Below are 16,470 nucleotides of genomic sequence, written 5' to 3' on the forward strand. Positions count from 1 at the left end.
CGTAGTGCTACCCAAAAAGGGCAGGGAGACATTCATCTCGGATCTCCACGGCACACACCCGGGTATAGTAATGATGAAAGCGATAGCCAGATCCCACATGGGAGCTGGGCCAGCATCCCCATTGAAATGCAAGAGCTAACAAGGGGATAAATACTAATGCCTGAGCCCGCATACAAAAGTGGGCACTCGCGCTATCAGCGTATAACTATACCATCCGCCACAGGCCACGCACCGAGGACTATGCGGATGCTCTCAGTCGGCTACCATTGCCCACCACGGGGGTAGAAATGGCGCAGCCTGCAAACTTGTTGATGGTGGCGCAGCCCGCAGACTTGTTGATGGTCATGGAAGCATTTGAAAATGATAAATCACATGTCACGGCCCGCCAGATTAGGACTTGACTCTGGCTTAGAGTCCTGTGTACGACAATGCTGCGTGTGCGCTCAGTTGAGCAACGCACCCAGAGAGGCACCATTAAGTTTGTGGTCCTGGCCCTCCAGACCATGGTCAAGGATCCATGTCGACTTGCGGGCCCGTTTCTCGGTAAAATGTTCCTGGTGGTGTTAATTCCTGGATTCTTTTACTTCAATCTGGTTCAGTAAAATTACTGAGTCGAATACCTCTTGTGCTTTGAACAAAGCAGTCTTTATTACCGGCCAGTAAGACCTATCAGACAGAAGATATACTCTCTGGATAGAGCGTACACACTCCCTACGGATAGGTGAAGTTACACCGTAAAGCGTTAACAGTTATACAGTTTTGAAATCAGATAACAAAATACAAATGGATTGACAGTCTAACTCAGCCACTCATTAGTCAATCTATATGAGATGTTCTTCTTGAAAGCTCAAGTATTGCCTCTAAATGTTTCAATCTAGTGGTGTGACTATTTACTGAGACCTTGCAATTCTGCAGATGTATTTCATGTTACAATTATATATTATTGGCAGGATTAGTGACTTGAAACCTTGAGACAGACTGTTAGCTATGCTGATGTTGCACTATTTGCAATCTGACATTCTCCCAGCTATTCTTCCATGGCTTATACATTTTCATATATCCCGTTTACTTTACTGTCCTTAATTCCATATATTCCGTTCAGATATCCACATCCCCCCTTTTATCATTCTATGATAACATTTAGGATCATTCTATGAGTATTGCATTGTTGAGTAGTTCTCTAGTTTGTTGGATCATAACCCGGGAACCCTTGACCACAAGAGGGTCTGCTAACCTTGTCATTGCTTTACAGCAGAGGTTAAGGCAACCAACAATCAAACAGCAGGTAATTATTATGATGAGAACAATTGCCCCATGTATTAGATAGGATCTCCAAGATCCACCCAGAAACCAATCAAACCTGCTAAGTTCTTTTGCTGGTGTGGATAACTTTTTCACCTCCCTCCTTATGTGATCGGCAAGGTGGGTTATGTTTGCTGAACTATCAGGAATGTAAGTGCAACATTCAGATCCTATCAGGGCACACGTTCCCCCTTTCTCAGCTAACAGGTAATCGAGGGCCATTCGGTTTTGTAATGCTACGGTCCTTATCACTACCATTTCAGCTGTGATGCCCTCCAGAGCCTCAGCAGTGCGGTTAGCTACCTGTTCCAATATCGTTTCTTTGAATCCATCTAACAGTCTCAGTTAGGGTCAGGGGAACGGTGCGCAAAGGAATTCCCCCTTTAGAATGTATAGGGATTTGTGAACACACCCAGCATCTAGTGAAGTGCCCTTTTTCCGCATAAACGTAAGACATATACAAAAAGGTGTTTACATGGAGCTCTCGCCTTTGTCTTCCTTCCCGTGCACCAAAACTGTCATATATCAACACTATTATGCAGACAGTAGCATACAGACACAGTCTCATCTTATAAATAGTCCAATTATTTAGCTGATAAAAAGAGTTCTGTTTTCACGTTTCCCTTCAGGTTTCCGTCAGTGTATTTGGCTGTCTGACAGGTAAGAGTTCAAACTGATCCTCCTTCAACTGCCTTGTTCAGCTATAGGGAGGAGGAGATCTGGAACAGAAACAGGAATTAGACTAACCAGCAAAATTTGTTTAAATGGTGATGAGCTTGCAGTGGTGCAGGTGAACCCAGGCACTTTTCCCCTCAACCTTGGCTGCAGTGGGGGTAGTGAGTGACACCTAAAAAGGCCCCTCCTATTGTGGCTCTAATCCCTTCCGAATCCATACTTCCCTGGTGCCACGAGGGACAATTCGGGTAAAACTGGGAGGTCGAGGTGAGCATCTTGAACCTGGTTGTGAACTAGTCGCAGAGCCTGAGTCAGAGAAAGAACATAGGTGGTCATCAGTCTAGCTGAGATCTCATATCTAGGAACAATTTCCCTCATTAACACCTTAACAACAGTCTGAGTCTTATTGTCCAGGTTAGGGTAGGCTTCAATCCATCTGCTAAACACATCTACTATTACTAACACATATCTGTAACACTGAACTTTTTGCAACTCAATGTAGTTCAACTGAAATGTCTCAAAGGGACCTTCGGGTAGGGGCGTTTTACCCCAATCACAGGGGACTCCCTTCCCTGGAATATGTTGCTGGCCAACCAGGCAACGACTACTGATGTTCTGGGTGAGCGCCTGGAGTTTAGGGTGCCACCAAGTAGCCAAAAGCGTATCACTTGTTGCCCTTGCTCCACAATGAGTAGCAAAATGCAGACATTCTATAACCCATGAGGCCAACTCGTCAGACATGCAAGTCTGTTCCGCGGGAGTGGTCCAGAGTTTAGAAACATTGTCATAAGTACATGCATAATATTTCCACAACAGTTTATCTTTTTCAGGAGCGTCCTCCTGTGCTTTTATAACATCTTGGATGGTTGGCATTGGTTTTTCCGAGGCTAACTTATCCTTCGCAGGATTTTTAGTCTGACTCATAATTTTGGGCACTACCATCTGTTGGTCACGAGAGGCCTGTTTGGCCTCTTGGTACAATGGCAATGCGTTTGGGGAACATGAGGGCTTGCAACAAATCAGATACTAGCTGTTTATGAGATATCTCATTCCCCTGTGAGGTTAGGAATCCCCTATTTTTCTATAATTGTCCGAAATCATGCGCCACCCCAAAGGCATACCTAGAGTCGGTATAGATATTGACTTTGAGATCTTTGGCCAAGATACAGGCTTGGGTGAGGGCGAATAGTTCAGCTTGTTGAGCAGAATAGGCGGTTTCAAAGCAGCAGATTCCAAGACCTGATTCTCCTGGTTTACTATGGCGTATCCTGAGATTCGTGTATCTTCTGGATTAATAGAAGTACTTCCGTCAACATACATAAACAATCATGACTGGGTTCTTCCTCATCTTGGGGTGGCTCAGTAAGAATACAGTCTGGATCTTCCATTGGTACATCAACTAAATCTTCCCTGACTGATGTGGCCTCTTAAATTAAAGATAAGCAATCATGACTGGGTTCTTCCTCATCTTGGGGTGGCTCAGTAAGAAAACAGGCCGGATTAATTGCAGTACAGTGCCGAAAGGTCAGTTTAGGATTGCCTGTGATTTCAGTGGGTTCTGTCGGATAGAGGGCCAGTCCACATTGCCCTGCACTGGGATCTCAATTAATGGGAGTATAACCCACTTGGGAGGGGTCCTCTGCCCACACATGAGGATCCACATAGTCAGGTATGTCCAAGCCAGTATGATGCTGTAGAGTCGTTAAGACCTTCTCGGGGTCCCCATGAAATTGGACTGTTCAGCCATGTTTTACGATTTGCACATCCCGGCTGGTAGGGTCAGCCTCATCTATGGCCTTGCGTACCATAACCCCAAATCTTTAGCATGGTGAGGGGCTAATACTTCACAAGCAATATGCGGTGCCATTGTTAGGGGCTGTTTCCACAGATTCTTATCCACTTCCACAAAATCTGCCTCTCTTTCCAGTCCAGTCACTCTAGCCCTTAATAGAATTCCCTTCACTTCCCCTTCGTGATCCTGATAAAAGTTCTGCAGGTCCTGATTCTTTCCACTGGGATCGTATGCTAGGGTCACGTGATAGGGTGCCTGCGGCAGGTCCAGAGACCACCACTGAGGGGTTCTAGTGGTATAATACTGCCGCTTAAGGGTTTCCTGTTTTACAATAATCCCATTATCTCCACACTCCAAATGCAACTGGAATTTGCAAAGGAGGTCTCTAGCCATCAAGTTACAGTCCAGATTGGTTGTGATAACAACTCGATGTTCCACCGATTCTTCCTGGTAACCCATTTTAACCGGTTCTGACACTGGGAAAGTCGAGATTTGTCCCAGGAATCCTGAAAGTTCCTGTGTTTCAGTAGAAGCAGGGAGTTTAAGCTTTGATTGTACAGAAGACATGAAGGCTCCCGTATCTATCAAAAAGGGTTGCCACTCATTCAGAATGGGTTCGTCGTCCGGGGAGGATCCCTGCACAATCAAGCTGCGTAGTCAATCGGGGGACAATTGACCAAAGGGGTTGTTCTGGGAGAAGTTAGTGTAAGATCCTCCTCTCCCCCCTTGCCCCCCTCCTCTTCCTCCTCTTCCTTTTCCATGCTGACGGTAGGGGCAATCCATCCAATCCTGTATGCCACACTACGGTTCTATTGATCCTTCCTCCCGAGATGGCTCTTCCTTTCTAGTCACGTATTTAGTCTTGACCCGGGTTGGGGGCGCACCTCCCCCCTCCCCTTTCTTTTTCTGCCAATAATATCTAACGACCCTTTCCATCTGTCCGGATAGCGTGAGCAATCAAATAGTTGTTTGAAGATCACAGACATCTATAGAGAGGTGGTCTGCAGCTTGTTGTGCATCAGGGTTTGGCATTGGTCTGACAGGGAATTGGTGTCGGGACTTTGGGATCTTGGAAATCATTTCTAGGCCGGAGGATGTTTCAGAGCTGTCTGACTGCTTGACAGTTCTGCGTCTCGATCGGCGGGGGTGTTTGCTATGTCTTTCACAACTTGGACTGGTAGGTTGACTAGAAGATTTACGGGACTGTTTGTGATGTTGAGATATAGTTCTGCCCTTTCGAGTGTGAGATCTGGTCCTTTCGGCTATATTGCCTGTGAACTGGGGATCCGAATCACTATCAGAGGATGAGGAGTCAGTTTGGGTTTGTTGCTTTGGTGATATGTGGTTGTTCCTAACTCTTTTTACCGGTGTGTTAGGTGGAGGGTGTTGGGAAGAGGACTGGAGCAAGAGGCCAGGGGGTGCGGGAGGCGCCGTTGGGCGCTGAGTCAGTGGCCACTCATCAATTTCATCATCAGCCTCGGTTAACACAAAGCCAGCCATTTTAACTTGTAGTTGATCAATACCTTTCTCAGAGGTCCCAGAGGATCTCTTAGCAAGTTTCTCGTGAGCACATTCATTCTTTTTTTTTAAGACGTCTACAGTTTTAACATGTGTTCCCTCTGTCAATGCAAGTCCTAATTTAATAGCATTTGTTTGCCAACTCGATAGAAGTGATGCATCTTTTAATTTCTGACAATAATGTCGCCAGGTTGCAATTAAATTTTTTTATCCCCTTTTCCTCGTCCCCTTCTCCAAATTAATCCCTGTGCTTTTTTTTTACCTCTATGCTTCTAGTGTCACTTAGAGGCCACTGGTCATCCCATAATAATTTGTTCAGGGCTCCTGATAATTTTCTAAAGTCTTCAGCTCTTTCAGGAAATTCCTCACATAGCTTTTGTAGCGGACTATCCGCATCCGTGGTTTTATCTAACTGATTACCCATTTTCACACTGCCCCTCGTATTACTGTGTCGCTACGCGTTCGTGTCGTCATGCAATTTAAACAAACTTAAAAATAGACACAGACTTTACAGAACTAACACGGACTTTAACTAACTCCAAATAACCAAACTTTACTAATGCTAACACTTACCCGCGTCGCCGCGCGGTTCGCGTCGCTGCGCGATTTCAATACTAAACTACCACGTCGCCTCGCAGTTCACGTCGCCGCGCAATCCGCGTTGCCTCGCAGTTCACGTCGCCGCGCAATCCGCGTCGACCCGTGGCTCGCGTCGCCGCGCGAGTTAAGATACTTTAAACTTTAAAAGATAAACAAGGACTTCTAACACTTACCCGCGTCGCCGCGCGGTTCGCGTCGCCGCGCGATTTACAAAATAGACAAAGACTTCTAACACTTACCCGCGTCGCTGTGCGGTTCGCGTCGCCGCGCGATTTCAATACTTAAAACTTTACTTAAAACTCTAAACACTTTTAGACTTACAGACTTACTGCCATTAGCACTGACTTTCGCGATTCGCGTTGCTGCGTCTCTGCGTCACTACGCGTCGGCGTCACTGCGCGTTTACGTCACCGCGCGTCTACGTCACTGCGCGTTGACGTCACTGCGCGTTCGCTTCACTGCGCGTTTACGTCACTGCGCGTTCGCTTCGGCCCTTCTCCTCTCGGCCGCGCGTTCGCGTCGGCCCTACCTTCCGAGTTGCTGCGGGGTTTTTTTTAAAATTCAATCAGAGCCTAGACGGGCCAAGTGATATACAAGGTCGACGTCGTACCTGAGTTGAACACCTATCTTCTATTTAAATCCCCATTTTATTCCCTGTGAGCCTAATTTTCTAATTTTGATTTCTTATGAGCCTCAATTAATTTCTTTCAGTCTCCAAATTTCCCTATCCTTTTGCGTTACTGCGCAGTTTAAATTCAATCAGTCAATGAAAGCCCTAATTTAATGGAGTTTTTTTCTGCCAATTGGACAGGAGTGATTTTATATTTTTCATAATTTAAAATCTCAGAAAATTTTTTTTCTTTCGGCACCTATTTAGTACGTTTCTTTTTTTTATAACTAGAGAGAAGTCTGGCACGTAGGCTGTGGACTGCTTTTCGTTATCTCAATTGTTCCAGCCTCAAGGTCGTGTTATTTAATATATTTTTTTTTAAATCCTTTTGAATCCATCTCAGTTGTTTTGCTGTGCCTTCTCTGAATGTTTGCTTTCAACAAGTTTTTCTTTTTTTTTGTAACCACCGGGACCATGTAATTTTTTCTTTTTTAACATATCTATCCTTTGGGCATTTCGTGGCTCCGCAACTTATCATCCGAATATACGTAATTCAATAAGGTTCACACTCTTAAATTTCCCACATACAGGACAACACTACGAAGGGTTAAAACAAACTTTCATTCTGTTTGAGATAAAACAAACCACAACTCCCCGGCTTTTTTTTACAGTAAAAGTCACAGAAGCATTTCTCATTTAAACAGACATTCACAAGAGTCTCTTTTCTTTCCTATTAATTTTTTTTTTTTGGATCCATGATTGATCATCTATCCCTATCTAGCTCTAACTATCTTTCCAAGTCGCCGCTTGGTTTGCGTCATCGCGCAATTTCCCTATCTCTATCCCTATTCTAAGTTTGAAAGGTATTCACCAGATTGTCCTGGATCTCGTTCAGACACTACCTGAGAACCAGCGAGTGGCTAAACTTTCCTCAGACTTTTGAAACCGGGGGAAACTGGAGCAGTATTGAAATCATACTCACTCCAGTGGCCATTTTCCCCTCGTCTCGTCCAAGGCTAGTCTGGCTCTTAATTCGCAAGTTTTCGGCAGTCGTCCGTTGAGATCCCACTTCTGACACCAAATGTTAATTCCTGGATTCTTTTACTTCAATCTGGTTCAGTAAAATTACTGAGTCGAATACCTCTTGTGCTTTGAACAAAGCAGTCTTTATTACCGGCCAGTAAGACCTATCAGACAGAAGATATACTCTCTGGATAGAGCGTACACACTCCCTACGGATAGGTGAAGTTACACCGTAAAGCGTTAACAGTTATACAGTTTTGAAATCAGATAACAAAATACAAATGGATTGACAGTCTAACTCAGCCACTCATTAGTCAATCTATATGAGATGTTCTTCTTGAAAGCTCAAGTATTGCCTCTAAATGTTTCAATCTAGTGGTGTGACTATTTACTGAGACCTTGCAATTCTGCAGATGTATTTCATGTTACAATTATATATTATTGGCAGGATTAGTGACTTGAAACCTTGAGACAGACTGTTAGCTATGCTGATGTTGCACTATTTGCAATCTGACATTCTCCCAGCTATTCTTCCACGGCTTATACATTTTCATATATCCCGTTTACTTTACTGTCCTTAATTCCATATATTCCGTTCAGATATCCACAGTGGTGGCGGATGCTTTTTCAAAATGGATTGAATGTAAAATAATGTCGGGAAGCACCGCCACCGCCACCATTGAAAGCTTGAGGGCCATGTTTGCTACCCACGGCCTACCTGACATACTGGTCAGTGACAACGGGCCATGTTTCACCAGTGCCAAATTTAAAGAATTCATGACCCGCAATGGGATCAAACATGTCACCTCGGCCCCGTTTAAACCAGCCTCCAATGGGCAGGCAGAGCGGGCAGTACAAACCATTAAACGAGTCACAGAAAGGCTCACTCCAAACCCACCTGTCCCGAGTACTGCTCAGCTACCGCACAAGATCCCACTCGCTCACAGGGGTGCCCCCGGCTGAGCTACTCATGAAAAGGACACTTAAAACGAGGCTCTCGTTGGTCACCCCAACCTGCATGATCAGGTAGAGAGCAGGTGGTAGCAACAAAATGTTAACGATGGTCGCACCTCTGTGTCACGGGAAATTGATCTGAATGACCCTGTGTATGTGCTAAACTATGGATATGGTCCCAAGTGGATCACGGGCATGATGATAGCTAAAGAAGGGAATAGGGTGTTTGTAGTCAAACTAGACAATGGACAAATTTGCAGAAAGCACCTGGACCAAACGAGGAAGCAGTTCACAGACTGCCCTGAACAACCCACAGCAGACACCATCTTTTTCGAGCCCACAACACACACCCAAAGGATCAACGACACCACCCCGGACCAGGAAATTGAACCTATCACGCCCAACAGCCCAGCAAGGCCAGGCTCACCCAGCAGCCCTGCAGGGCCAACAACACGCCAGCCCAGCGAGGGCACAGCCAACACACCAGAACAGACATTTGTACCGAGGCGGTCCACCAGGGAAAGAAAGGTTCCCGAACGCTTCACCTTGTAAATAGTTTTCACTTTGACTTTGCGGGGTTGTGATGTTGTGTATCTGTAAAGCATGCACCCCCATGTTCCGCCACCAGGGAGCGCATCCCCTGAAGTCCCAAGGGATCCCAGCATCCCTTGGGAGCACTGTATATAAGCCGGACCCTAAGGCCTGTTCCTCACTCTGGAGTGTCGTAATAAAGACTGAGGTCACTGTTACTTTAACCTCCCTGTGTGCAGCCTCATCTGTGTTAGGAACACAAGATGCATCAGTACCTGTTTGGTCTTCAGTTTGAACTGGAGACAGATCACAAGCCGCTCATTTCACTGTTCTCTGAAAACAAAGATATCAATAACAGTGCCTCATTCCGCATCCACAGGTGGGCGCTGACATTATCCACTTATGATTATGTCATTCGCCATCGACCTGGCACCGAGAATTGTGCCGATACTTTGAGCCGTCTGCCGTTGCCCACACCAGAGGTGGAAACGCCACAACCGGCGGATCTATTGTTAGTTATGGATGCTTTTGAGAGTGAAGGAACCTCTGTCACGGCTCAACAAGTTAAGACCTGGACCAGCCAGGACCTGATTTTATCGGTGGTGAAGAGTTGCATCCTCAAAGATGATTGGTCTGCCATACCCAAGCAAATGTGCGAGGAGACCAAACCTTACATTCGTCGCAAAGACGAACTGTCTATTCAGTTGGATTGTATACTGTGGGGCAATCGTATTGTTATGCCCAAGAAAGGGAGAGAGAAATTTGTACGTGAGCTACATAGCACACATCCTGGCATTGTAATGATGAAAGCCATCGCCAGATCTCATGTATGGTGGCCGGGAATTGACTCTGAGCTGGAATCATGTGTGCATCAGTGCAACACTTGCATGCAGCTCAGCAAAGCACCAGTGGAATCGCTGCTGAGTCTGTGGTCGTGGCCGTCCAAACCATGGTCCAGGATTCACATAGACTTTGCAGGTCCCTTCCTGGGGAAGATGTTTTTAGTTGTGGTGGATGCATATTCGAAGTGGATAGAGTGTATAATCACGTCATCCAGCACATCCACAGCTACCATTGAGAATCTCAGTGTCATGTTCGCAATACATGGTCTGCCTGACATCGTTGTTAGCGAAAACGGATCGTGCTTCACCAGTCAGGAGTTTCAAGAGTTCATGAAAGGCAAGTGCCGCAGTGACCTTGACCTCAACGGACTGTGCGGTCCTGATGGTGCTGGCAGGCTGCAGATCTCCCCTAATGAGCTGTCATATCTCACTGATAACCTCTTTCTGGAAGCGCAGTCTCCTAAGGCACGTGTTATCGGACAGGTTCAGGTAAGACCGCTTCCCCCTGTAAGTGCGTGGGGTGTAAGTTCTCGTCCTCCTCAGTCTGTCACCTCTTTGATTGGGCACATAATGCTCTTTGAATAAACCTTCTGCCATCTCTAGTCTGCAGCATATGCATCATCATCAAGGCAGGCTGAGAAATTACAGGCCCCATTACAATAACAATCAGTGTTATACCTATTGTTTACAAACAATAACTTTACCGACTAAAACACCTAAAATAAATTCAAATCCTTCACAGTATGATAAGATGTTTGTTCAGGTGTTCAAATCACCTTAAAAGAACTCCACTGTGCATCAAAACTCCCCAGAAGTTGAAGCAGCCTCCGATTTACAAAATAGCATCCTTACCGCTAGGTTTGGTTCCGGTGAGAGCAACTTTTTCTCAGCGGTTTTTTCGGCGAGTGATATGTGTGTGAGGTGCCAAAAGTAACGCTCGCCGATATCATGGCCGTTAGTTTCATCCACTCTGATCTTTACGGCAGAAAAAAATGGGCGGGCGGTATTATTAATTCTCGGCGTTAAGTACATGCCAAAAGTAATGCTGGGCAATAAGTGAGCGATACATGGGCGTTATTTTCCATTTTGTGGCTAAATGGACGATATCTGAGCATTATACCTCAATTCAGCATTAAAATGGACGTTAAGTGCGCGGAATGGATGCAAAAAAAGTGGAAAGTCTAGCCCAATATATTTGTAGTTAATTATATTTAGTTGTATTACTTATTGTAATATGAAATCATTCTTTTCTCCCTTTGCCGCTATGTATAAGGACTAAAGTCACTCACTGTGTCAGCTGCCAACTCCAGCTCCGCCCACAGTGACCCCACTGATGATGTGTAACCAGGGTGCAAACCTGTCTCCAGGTGACATCACAAAGGAGCCAGGGGCCAATCACACAGCAGCCAGGATCTAAGGCCCTCCTACGCGAGTGGTTACATGGTCACATGACCATGCTCTGTTCCTGGTGTGCGTCTCATTGGGCACGAACACAGGTTGTACATTCAGTCGTCTCCGACCCCGCTCCCATGTACTGAGCACAGACTCCCAAAGTTACCACTTCTTAATTCTCCCTCCCATCCTCCAACTGTGAGGTCCCACTATTCAATGTCCCCCATGTCTATCTCTTGCTTTATCTACATGAAAGTCTGTTCCCTCTCTTTCTATCATGCAGTGTGCCTTCCTCCTGCTCTGGCAGTGCAAGACAGCTTAAGGGAGTAGTGTATGGGATGAGGCAGGGATATCACAACCTTTGCTGTGCTCTGAAACCTGTCAGAGTACTTAAGGAAGTGGCCATAGAAATAGTGGTGATAGATGCATTGGTGATCATTTTCCAACACTCTAGCGATTCTGGATCAGTTCCTATGGACTGGAGGGTAGCTGATGCAACACCACTTTTTAAAAAAGGAGCGAGAGAGAAAATGGGTAATTATAGACCGGTTAGTCTGACATCAGTAGTGGAGAAAATGTTGGAATCAATTATTAAGGATGAAATAGCAGCACATTTGGAAAGCGGTGACAGGATCGGTCCAAGTCAGCATGGATTTATAAAAGGGAAATCATACTTGACCAATCTTCTGGAATTTTTTGAGGATGTAACTATTAGAATGGACAAGGGAGAACCAGTGGATGTGGTGTATTTGGACTTTCAAAAGGCATTTGACAAGGTCCCACAACAGAGATTGGTGTACAAAATCAAAGCACATGGTATTGGGGGTAATATACTGACGTGGACAGAGAACTGGTTGGCAGACAGGAAGCAGAGAGTCAGGATAAACGGGTCCTTTTCAGAATGGCAGGCAGTGACTAGTGGGGTGCCGCAGGGCTCAGTGCTGGGACCCCAGCTCTTTACAATATACATCAATGATTTAGATGAAGGAATTGAGTATAATATCTCCAAGTTTGCTGATGACACTAAGCTGGGTGGCGGTGTGAGCTGTGAGCAGGACGCAAAGAGGCTGCAGGGTGACTTGGACAGGTTAGGTGAGTGGGGAAATGCATGGTAGATGCAGTATAATGTGGATAAATGTGAGGTTATCCACTTTGGGGGCAAAAACACATAGGCAGAATATTATCTCAACGGCGGCAGATTAGGAAATGGGGAGGTGCAACGAGACCTGGGGGTCATGGTTCATCAGTCATTGAAATTGACATGCAGGTACAGTAGGCGGTGAAGAAGGAAAATGGTATGTTGGCCTTCATAGCTAGGGGATTTGAGTATAGAAGCAGGGAGGTCTTACTGCAGTTGCACAGGCCCTTGGTGAGGCCTCACCTGAAATATTGTGTTCAGTTTTGGTCTCCTAATCTAAGGAAGGACGTTCTTGCTATTGAGGGAGTGCAGTGAAGGTTCACCAGATTGATTCCCAGGATGGCTTGACTGACATATGAGGAGAGACTGGATCAACTGGGCCTTTATGCACTGGAGTTTAGAAGGAGGAGAGGGGGGTCTCATAGAAACATATAAGATTCTGACGGTACTGGACAGGTTAGATGCGGGAAGAATGTTCCCGATGTTGGGGAAGTCCTGAACCAGGGGACATAGTCTTAGGATAAGGGGTAGGCCATTTAGGACCGAGATGAGGAGAAACTTCTTCACTCAGAGAGTTGTTAACCTGTGGAATTCCCTGCGGCAGAGAGTTGTTGATGCCAGTTCATTGGATATATTCAAGAGGGAGTTAGATATGGCCCTTACGGCTAACGGGTTCAAGGGGTTAGGAGAGAATGCAGGAAAGGGGTACTGAAGGAATAATCAGCCATGATCTTATTGAATGGTGGTGCAGGCTCGAAGGGCCGAATGGCCTGCTCCTGCACCTATTTTCTATGTTTCTATGTTTCTATTCCTGCAATTGGAGGGGCTGTCAAAATTGATAATCAGAGGTCTCATCAGGGCTACCAACGAATGGGACATTCAGAGCAATAATAGTCTCGGCATCATGAGCAATAATGGACTAATGTTCCCACTACACTGTCCCATCAAACACTCCCAGGGCAGGTACAGTACGGGTTAGATACACAGTAAAGCTCCCTCTACACTGTCCCATCAAACACTCCCAGTGCAGGTACAGCACGGGATTAGATACAGAGTAAAGCTCCCTCTACACTGTCCCATCAAACACTCCCAGGGCAGGTACAGCACGGGGTTAGATACAGAGTAAAGCTCCCTCTACACTGTCCCATCAAACACTCCCAGGGCAGGTACAGCACGGGGTTAGATACAGTGTAAAGCTCCCTCTACACTGTCCCATCAAACACTCCCAGCGCAGGTACAGCACGGATTAGATACAGAGTAAAGTTCCCTCTACATTGTCCCATCAAACACTCCCAGGGCTGGTACAGCACGGGATTAGATACAGAGTAAAGCTCTCTCTACACTAATATGTCCTTACTATACAGTATAAATGCACATGAGGCCCATACTAGAGAGAAGGTCACTCTGTGACCAGTAACCTTTATTAGCCAGCACTGAAGTGGAGAAGATGGGTGGAGCTTCCCCTTTTATACCTGAAAGTCCAAATTAGGAGTGTCTCCCACAAGTTCACCACCTAGTGGTCAGTGTTCTCACGGTGTACAACTTAGGTCAGTTTACACATGGATTACAATGATAGTTGAATACATGACATCACCTCCCCTCCAAAATCTTATTGGGATCACAGGTTGAGTCTCTCTGGTGGTTTACGCTCCCTTGTAGAGCACCTGAGTTGGGGCTCCGGTTGTTGGGCGCTGGCCTGCTTGTCTGCTCTTTGCGGTGCCTCAGGCCTGTCCGGACTGCCCACAGTGACTGGGCTCTCCTCCACTTGGTTCCAGTGTTCGGTCACCTGTGGTGGAGTGAACTCTACGTCGTGTTCTTCCTCTGCTTCTTCTATGGGGTTGCTGAACCTCCTTTTAGTTTGAGCCACGTGTTTGCGGCAGATTTGTCCATTGGTAAGTTTAACTACCAGAATCCTATTCCCCTCTTTGGCAATTACAGTACCTGCGAGCCATTTGGGCCCTGCAGTGTAGTTGAGGACAAAGACAGGGTCATTGACATCAATACATCGCACCCTCGCATTCCCGTCATGGTAGTCACATTGTGACCGGCGCCTGCTCTCATAATTTCTTTCATGGTGGGGTGTATAAGGGATAACCTGGTTTTGAGCGTCCTTTTCATTAGCAGCTCTGCGGGTGGAACCCCTGTGAGCGAGTGTGGTCGGGATCTATTGGCCAACAGGAGGCGTGATAAGCGGCTTTGTAGGGAACCCCCTTGGATTCTGAGCATCCCCTGTTTGATTATCTGCACTGCTCGTTCCGCCTGGCCGTTTGAGGCTGGCTTGAATGGTGCCGTTCTGACATGGTTGATACCATTTCCTGCCATGAAGTCCTGGAATTCAATGCTTGTACAGCACAGGCCATTGTCGCTGACCAAGACGTCCGGTAGACCATGGGCGGCGAACATTGCCCGTAGACTTTCTACCGTGGCAGAGGATGTGCTTGAATAGAGAATGTCACACTCAATCCATTTGGAGCAGGCGTCTACTACAACCAAAAACATTTTCCCCATGAAAGGAGCTGCGTAGCTCACATGGATGCGTGACCATGGCTTGGCGGGCCAGGACCAGGGGCTAAGGGAGGCTTCCCTGGGCTCATTGCCCAGCTGGGCACACGTGTTGCACCTGCGAACACAAAGTTCTAGGTCTGCGTCTATCCCTGGCCGCCAAACGTGTGACCTGGCAATTGCCTTCATCATGACAATGCCCGGGTGCTCATCAATCAGCCTAAATCAAGAGTTCATCCTTGCGCCTGTGAAATGGTTTAAATTCCTCAGGGAATGCCCTATATGTGGCTGCCCAGTCCCCATTCAGGACACATTTCTTGACTAAAGACAGTAGCGGGTCTTTATTTGTCCAGACTTTGATCTGACGGGCTGTCACGGGTGAGCCTTCGCTTTTGAAAGCTTCAACAGCCATGACCATCTCAGCAGCATGCTCGGTTGCCCCCTCGGTGGTGGTTAGTGGGAGCCTGCTGAGTGCATCGGCGCAGTTTTCAGTGCCCAGTCTGTGCCGAATTGTATAATCATAGGCAGCTAATGTGAGTGTCCACCTCTGTATGCGGGCCGACGCATTTGCATTTATGGCCTTGTTGTCAGCCAAAAGGGACGTTAGGGGTTTGTGATCTGTCTCCAGCTCAAATTTCCTGCCAAACAGGTACTGGTGCATTTTTTTACTGCATATACACATGCAAGCGCTTCCTTTTCTACCATCCTGTAGCCCCTTTCTGCCTGGGACAGACTTCTGGAGGCATAAGCTACCGGCTGTAACTGACCCTTGGCATTAACATGCTGCAACACACACCCGACCCCATAGGATGACGCATCGCACGTTAAAACAAGTTTCTTACTTTGGTCATATAGTGTTAACAGATTGTTGGAGCATAACAAATTGCATGCTCTACCAACAACCATTTCCTGGTTGTCCCCCCAGACCCATTCGCGACCTTTGCGTAGGAGCACGTGTAGCGGCTTGAACAGCGTGCTCAATTTGGGAAAAAGGTTACCAAAATAGTTCAGGAGCCCCAGGAACGAACGCAGCTCCGTCGTGCTCTCTGGATCGCTTCCGTTTTGGATGCAGTAGGTCTAGTCCCGTCTGCTGCTACCCTCAACCCCAGGAATTCTCCCTCTGGAGCTAGAAAGACACTTCGTCTTTTTCATCGCAGCCCTACCCGGTCCAGTCTGCGTAGCACCTCCTCCAGGTTGTGGAGGTGTTCTACAGTATCGCAACCCGTGATGAGGATGTCGTCTTGAAAAACCACCGTCATTGGAATCAACTTGAGGAGACTTTCCATGTTTCGTTGAAAGATCGCGGCGGCCGAGCGAATCCCAAACGGACATCTGTTGTACTCAAACAACCCTTTGTGTGTCGTGATGGTGGTCAGCCTCTTCGACTCACTCGCCAGCTCCTGGGTCATGCAAGCTGAGGTCAGGTCCAATTTTGAAAAAAGTTTGCCACCGGATAATGTCGCAAAGTAGTCCTCCGCTGTCGGTAGCAAGTACTGGTCTTGGAGTGACACCCGATTGATGGTGGCCTTGTAATCACCACATATCCTGACCGACCCATCTGCCTTGAGCACCGGCACAATCGGGCTTATCC

The 16,470-nt window shown here is 46.7% G+C and overlaps 1 long non-coding RNA gene across 1 annotated transcript; it reads right to left on the bottom strand.

Annotated features, from left to right (window-relative positions):
• Positions 1-637: 637 nt before the first annotated feature.
• Positions 638-6,256, bottom strand: LOC139227068 (uncharacterized). Its single transcript, XR_011587369.1, has 2 exons — positions 6,209-6,256; positions 638-2,021 (listed from the first exon to the last, which is right to left on the bottom strand). It is a non-coding gene; the product is annotated as an uncharacterized lncRNA (long non-coding RNA).
• Between the last annotated feature and the right edge of the window lie 10,214 nt (positions 6,257-16,470).

This window comes from Pristiophorus japonicus, chromosome 16 (assembly GCF_044704955.1).
Source record: "Pristiophorus japonicus isolate sPriJap1 chromosome 16, sPriJap1.hap1, whole genome shotgun sequence".
Lineage (NCBI taxonomy): Eukaryota > Metazoa > Chordata > Chondrichthyes > Pristiophoridae > Pristiophorus > Pristiophorus japonicus.